We start from the raw sequence: 7,913 nt of genomic DNA on the forward strand, positions 1-7,913 counted from the left end.
CACACACGTTCAATATGAATGAAAAGTTGCAAGTGAAGTGTTATAATAGATGTGGGTGAAAAAAGGCCGAAAATCGGTCATCTTGAGTATGTGTACATAGTAACACATCCCCAAGACCACACACATGGACCAGCAACATTGGAAATCGTAACAGCAAACTACAATTTCTCAAAAAACTTGTGGTGCGAAAGTTGTTTCTAACCTGAACGACAATACAATAAGATGATAGAACGTGACATAGTAACATTCTTGTAAATATTACATAATGCATTTATTATATCATAAAAACAAACATATATTAGAAACCACTGAAGATGCTTCATAAATACAGGGCTATTACAAATGATTGAAGCGATTTCATAAATGCACTGTAGCTCCATTCATTGACATATGGTCACGACACACTACAGATACGTAGAAAAACTCATAAAGTTTTGTTCGGCTGATGCCGCACTTCAGGTTTCTGCCGCCAGAGCGCTCGAGAGCGCAGTGAGACAAAATGGCGACAGGAGCCGAGAAAGCGTATGTCGTGCTTGAAATGCACTCACATCAGTCAGTCATAACAGTGCAACGACACTTCAGGACGAAGTTCAACGAAGATCCACCAACTGCTAACTCCATTCGGCGATGGTATGCGCAGTTTAAAGCTTCTGGATACCTCTGTAAGGGGAAATCAACGGGTCAGCCTGCAGTGAGCGAAGAAACGGTTGAACGCGTGCGGGCAAGTTTCACGCGTAGCCCGCGGAAGTCGACGAATAAAGCAAGCAGGGAGCTAAGCGTACCACAGCCGACGGTTTGGAAAATCTTACGGAAAAGGCTAAAGCAGAAGCCTTACCGTTTACAATTGCTACAAGCCCTGACACCCGATGACAAAGTCAAACGCTTTGAATTTTCGGCGCGGTTGCAACAGCTCATGGAAGAGGACGCGTTCAGTGCGAAACTTGTTTTCAGCGATGAAGCAACATTTTTTCTTAATGGTGAAGTGAACAGACACAATGTGCGAATCTGAGCGGTAGAGAATCCTCATGCATTCGTGCAGCAAATTCGCAATTCACCAAAAGTTAACGTGTTTTGTGCAATCTCACGGTTTAAAGTTTACGGCCCCTTTTTCTTCTGCGAAAAAAACGTTACAGGACACTTGTATCTGGACATGCTGGAAAATTGGCTCATGCCACAACTGGAGACCGACAGCGCCGACTTCATCTTTCAACAGGATGGTGCTCCACCGCACTTCCATCATGATGTTCGGCATTTCTTAAACAGGAGATTGGAAAACCGATGGATCGGTCGTGGTGGAGATCATGATCAACAATTCATGTCATGGCCTCCACGCTCTCCCGACTTAACCCCATGCGATTTCTTTCTGTGGGGTTATGTGAAAAACTCAGTGTTTAAACCTCCTCTACCAAGAAACGTGCCAGAACTGCGAGCTCGCATCAACGATGCTTTCGAACTCATTGATGGCGACATGCTGCGCCGAGTGTGGGAGGAATTTGATTATCGGCTTGATGTCTGCCGAATCACTAAAGGGGCACATATCGAACATTTGTGAATACCTAAAAACACTTTTTGAGTGTTTGTATGTGTGTGCAAAGCATTGTCAAAATATCTCAAATAATAAAGTTATTGTAGAGCTGTGAAATCGCTTCAATCATTTGTAATAACCCTGTAAAAGAAGCGAAAAGCATATGGCAAAAAAATCAGCTGCGTTTGATGTAGTTGCAAAGGAAAAATATACCTCCATGAACTGTTGAATATAGTTTTTTCTTCTCAGTGAAGTGTTGTCAGAGGTGCCGATTTGTTCTAGGGCAACTTTTCAAAGTAGCCCCTGGCACTGGACGTTGAGAACATTAAACCAGTGGACGTTAGAATGCACACCCTCTTACCTTCCTTTTCGTCGTTCACCCATATTTATAGCGAGGAAGAACTCTTCCTTGAGTTTGCATCTTTTCTTCGCGCATTTTCTTGACATCACTTTGGTATGGTCTTTTCATATTTAAAAAATTGTATGTAACTACAGCAAGGAGCTGTACTAAAATTCTGAACTTTAGCCCCTAGGTCCTAGTCGCGGAATGAAGCTGTTAACTACCAACGTGCTGTGTACATTTGCGACAGCACATCGATGTCTCTCGTATTGTTTTATTTTACACCTTTTTTCTCCATTTTAATTTTGCCTTATTGTTTCCGTTCTTTTGCGTCATAGGGGGCCTTTTGTCCTTGGGAGCTCAGTGGTATTGCACGATTTGCGGCAAGCACGAGCTCTGATCGTCAGCCACTAGAATATGTGTACACGTTTGATAACAGGATGATCGGATGTAACGTCATTTCCAAGAATTGCAACGCAGGGTCCTGAGCTGTCCCCCATAACCTTAACGAATAATGCCACAAACGATATTTCACTTACTTCGCAAGGAATTGTCGTTAACACTGAAACCTTCCGGTCTCCTCTATATCTCTTTTGTTACGCAACCGTCCCTTTTACAATAACCCATGAAACCTTCCCTTAGGATTTCTACCTCTTGCTTAATAATAACAAATGAAATCTTCCCTTTGAAATTAGTTGTCTTTCTCAATCTTCGCGTACAAATTTAAATGCTGCTTACTGAAAGTTATTTTCTGATTATTTCGACGAAACATAGAATGTGTCGTCGTCGTGGCCCTCAGTCGTTACCTGCAATAACCAAAAACTGTTCCTTACCTTTTTTACTGTCACTGGATCGTCACCTGACTGTTACATCGAACTGCGACATGAATGTACTTACTCTGTTTTACTATACATTATTAGCTGCTGGTGGGCTGTCATAATAAGTGGCTGTATTTATTACCAAAGCTGACGTTATTCTTTAATAGCACAGCTGACGTTATTCTTCAATTAATTTGACTGAAGTTACGTAATTCATAGTTAAACTTTTTCTTGACAACAATAAAATTTTACAAAGTTTTACATTGATGGTTTTTGGGATGGATTATAATCAGTAATGCAATATTGCTGGCAAAAATTAATTATATTCTGGAAACGATTCTTCAAATATTTACTGTTTGTAATGAAATGATTTTACAGACGTTCAAATGGGACTTACTTTTTACAATAATCTTAAACTAGCATTGCGCAAACATATCTTCAGTAGTCTTGAGTGTCTCAAAAAAAATAATTCAATAATATTTGTTTTTCTTATGATAATAGTTAGCTGATGTCTCTGTACATCCGTTTATAGTCTCTTGTAAATCATAGCTGGTGGCTGGCAGGCAAACCGCTACTCTCAACCTCTCGCTTCAGACCTGCTACCGACTCGCTTCACATCTCGCTTACTACTGACTTCCTACGAACGCTGAAGTGCGGTCTCTCCTGCCAACAATGCTTTCTGGTGCAGACAATCCCTGCTACCATTACCAAATGTACATATGCGAGGTCTTTCCCGCTCTTTTCTTAAAATGTATCCATACGCGTTCTCTCCCGCCCTTTTTAAAATTATATCAATGTGCGGTCTCTCTTGCCAACAATACTTTGGTGCAGACATTCCCTGCTACCACAATTATTTCAAAAATGACAAATATTAATTATTCCTACTTAATCCTATTAATAAAATATAAACATCTTTCATAAATTGTGGTTTGACAATAGACAATACAAATATACACGTCTTACAACACAAACCAAGTAACGAGCTTCGAATTCAAGTTGTCGCAGCAAGTGAAAACAGAGGAGGAACCTCATTGTGGATCTAGCGCCCTCGTTTGAGCCAAGAAAGGGGGCTGGGTAGGTCAGCAGTTATCTGGCATTGAGCGGTCGCTGACCTCGCCTCGAGGGCAACTACACGGCCAGGAGGGGTGTGAGCGCAGCTGGCGCGCGGTTACCACGTCTCTCCGCTCCAGAGACGCGCCACGCTGTCACAGCTGGTCAGCGGATCCGGTTAACCGGATAGTAGCTCTCATTCCCTGGCTACAAATAGTACAGAAGCTGGCTGGAGCGTACAAAAGCGACGGTTATTCGAGCGGAGCGGAGCCGGTCTGCGGATTCGTAGTGCGATCGGAACATGTGTTTCCGGGTACTGCCGTTTGAGGTCGTGAGGAAATGGAAGAGGCGCTTACCTGACGAAAAAGAACGCGCGTGTACTTGAAACTACTCTGCTCTAGTAAGTGATTTAAAACTGTGTTGCTGCACGGAGTGGCCGCGCGGTTAGAAGCGCTATGTCACGAATTGCGCGGCCCCTCTCGCCAGAGGTCCGAGTTCTCCCTTCGGCATTGGTGTGTGTATTGTCTTTAGCGTAAGTTACTTTAAGTAGTGTGTAAGGCTAGGGACCGATGACCTCAGCAGTTTGGTCCCTTAGGAATTCATACACATTTGAACAAAGCTTTGTTATGAAACATGTGAGAGCCATCCTCTCGTCAACTCATTTGCATGTTAAATATCATTGTTTTCATTACTTGGCCATTGCACACAACGAAAACACCGCCACATTTAAAACATTAGTTTTGAGTATCCTCGTTATGTTTGTTAATAACGGGCGCCTAACCATGGGAGAAGTTGTAGGAAGCAGGGTTCGTAAAAGTTGATTTCTCAATTGCCAAATATTTATTCAGTTTTAAGACCAACAAGAAATCTGACTGCTGTATTACTTTTAAAAACAGTGACCCTTAGCTGCCGAGTTATCAGCACCCTCGAGGCGAACGGATGAAGAAAACAGGTTTGTTCTGTCTAAGGGTCACACCTTGTGTGTTCGCTGATAACTAGCGCAGCTCCGTTTACTTGGCTTCCGCGGGAAGGATTGGACAAAATTTACAAGGGCGGAAGCTTGGGGCAACACGCACTATGCAGATTTAAGAGCTGGATTCTTCTGAAGGTTAACGATAGCGTCTGCATGTCTAATGGGAACCAGTATGCAGATATCCTGGCGGCCTTGATTCCTTTTAGCGTCGACATAGATTTTCTCTGCATATGTGAGCTGCCCTCAGTGACACCTCTGTATTTTTTCGAATTATGGAAAAAGTTAGACACGTCTACATCAACGAAGAGATACTGCTGCAGATTCGGAAAAATACTTTATTAAATGTTGACAAGATATTCCTTTGTTCCTCACAGTGTTTCTCATCCGCATAGTACGCGAGAAAGTTACAAGGCATCCGCTGGTTTTTCAAATGAACAATCTCAGTTAAGCGTGTAGCCGTCGGACCTATACGAGCATCCTATAAAAAATACCTACCGGCCATGAGGTGCGAAGTACCATAACATGATCGTTAGTACAGTTTCTTAGATGTATGAATGCGTAACGGTGTGTCGCGAATCTCGGCAGATAAGCTGACAGCAATTTTGACCGACGAAACATTAATAGTTTAAAGTGACTGCACTGCATGAATAGAGAGGGATGGGGGGAATCTGACAATATTGCTCTTTACATGTTTACTCCAATACTCACACATTTACTTTAAATATACACAGGCAATTAAATAATATACATTCTTTTCTTTATTGTTATTTCATTCCCCGTCGCCCCATGTAGGCAGCGTCAAATCATACGACATACGTGATTTAAAGTCACACACCGCTTTTCTCTGTCATCGCATTTTTCTGTCGGTATGTGAAGCATGACATCAGGAACTCCTGTAGGAATTTTAATACGGTTTTCGCTAATAGATACACGGTTTCACGAGAAACGTTTCGTATATAATTTGTAATTATAGTAATTATGATTGCAATTGCAATATATGTACTGTTACCAGTTGCATACTGAACTGGTGACACCTCGTGGCAGTGATGGGAATTACGAGCTGCTCAGCTCTGGATGAAGCGGTATCAGGCGGGAAAAGCGGTAAACAAACGTTAACAGCTGTTTAACTCGATCACAGTGGAGAATGTAGTTGGGGATTTTTCATTTTGTACTACTACTATTATTATTCTTTCCTGTCTGACATTATGTCTGGTTAAAAATGGAAAGTGACGCGGACCTTGATCAAGCGTGACTTCCTTTCAACTGTACGGTGTATGTTACATTGCATTTAGGAACTTTCGGGTAATTGAACATGTAGCAATAAGTACAGATTTCTGTACTTGTATATATATGTTTGGATGGAGCTGTATTGCGTTGATGTACTGGTGGATATTGTGTGGTATGACTCCTGTAGTTGATAGTATAATTGGTATAATGTCAACTTTATCCTGATGCCACATGTCCTTGACTTCCTCAGCCAGTTGGATGTATTATTCAATTTTTTTCTCCTGTTTTCTTCTGTATATTTGTTGTATTGGGTATGGATATTTCGATTAGTTGTGTTAATTTCATCTTTTTATTGGTGAGTATGATGTCAGGTTTGTTATGTGGTGTTGTTTTATCTCTTATAATGGTTCTGTTCCAGTATAATTTGTATTCATCATTCTCCAGTACATTTTGTGGTGCATACTTGTATGTGGTAACGTGTTGTTTTATTAGTTTATGTTGTATGACAAGTTGTTGATGTATTATTTTTGCTACATTGTCATGTCATATGGGGTATTCTGTATTTGCTAGTATTGTACATCCGCTTGTGATGTGATCTACTGTTTCTATTTGTTGTTTGCAAAGTCTGCATTTATCTGTTGTGGTATTGGGATCTTTAATAATATGCTTGCTGTAATATCTGGTGTTTATTGTTTGATCCTGTATTGCAATCATGAATCCTTCCGTCTCACTGTATATATTGCCTTTGCTTAACCACGTGTTGGATGCGTCTTCATCGATGTGTGGCTGTGTTATATGATACGGGTGCTTGCCATGTAGTGTTTTCTTTTTCCAATTTACTTTCTTCGTATCTGTTGATGTAATGTGATCTAAAGGGTTGTAGAAGTGGTTATGAAATTGCAGTGGTGTAGCCGATGTATTTATATGAGTGATTGCTTTGTGTATTTTGCTAGTTTCTGCTCGTTCTATAAAGAATTTTCTTAAATCGTCTACCTGTCCATAATGTAGGTTTTTTATGTCGATAAATCCCCTTCCTCCTTCCTTTCTGCTTAATGTGAATCTTTCTGTTGCTGAATGTATGTGATGTATTCTATATTTGGGGCATTGTGATCATGTAAGTGTATTGAGTGCTTCTAGGTCTGTGTTACTCCATTTCACTACTCCAAATGAGTAGGTCAATATTGGTACAGCGTAGGTATTTATAGCTTTTGTCTTGTTTCTTGCTGTCGATTCTGTTTTCAGTATTTCTGTTAGTCTTTGTCTATATTTTTCTTTTAGTTCTTCTTTAATATTTGTATTATCGGTTCCTATTTTTTGTCTGTATTCTAGATATTTATAGGCATCTGTTTTTTCCATTGCTTCTACATGTAGTCGCTGTGGTTATCCAATATGTACTCATCTCGTTTAGTGTGTTTTCCCTTGACTATGCTATTTTTCTTACACTTGTCTGTTCCAAAAGCCATATTTATATAATTGCTCAATATGGTTCAAATGGCTCTGAGCACTATGGGACTCAACTGCTGAGGTCATTAGTCCCCTAGAACTTAGAACTAGTTAAACCTAACTAACCTAAGGACATCACAAACATCCATGCCCGAGGCAGGATTCGAACCTGCGACCGTAGCGGTCTCGCGGTTCCAGACTGCAGTGCCTTTAACCGCACGGCCACTTCGGCCGGCAATTGCTGAATACTTCTGTTATCTTTAGTAATTGGTTGAGTTGTTTATTTGTTGCTGCCAGTAGTTTTAGATCATCCATGTATAGCAAATGTGTTATTTTATGTGGGTATGTTCCAGTAATATTATATCCATAATTTGTATTATTTAGCATGTTGGATTGTGGGTTCAGAGCAAGGCAGAACCAGAAAGGACTATGAGTCTCCTTGGTATATTCCACGCTTAATCTGTATTGGCTGTGATGTGATATTATTTGAATCTGTTTGGATATTAAGTGTGGTTTTCCAATTTTTCATTACTATGT

The sequence above is a fragment of the Schistocerca serialis genome, chromosome 2 (genome assembly GCF_023864345.2).
Source record: "Schistocerca serialis cubense isolate TAMUIC-IGC-003099 chromosome 2, iqSchSeri2.2, whole genome shotgun sequence".
Lineage (NCBI taxonomy): Eukaryota > Metazoa > Arthropoda > Insecta > Orthoptera > Acrididae > Schistocerca > Schistocerca serialis.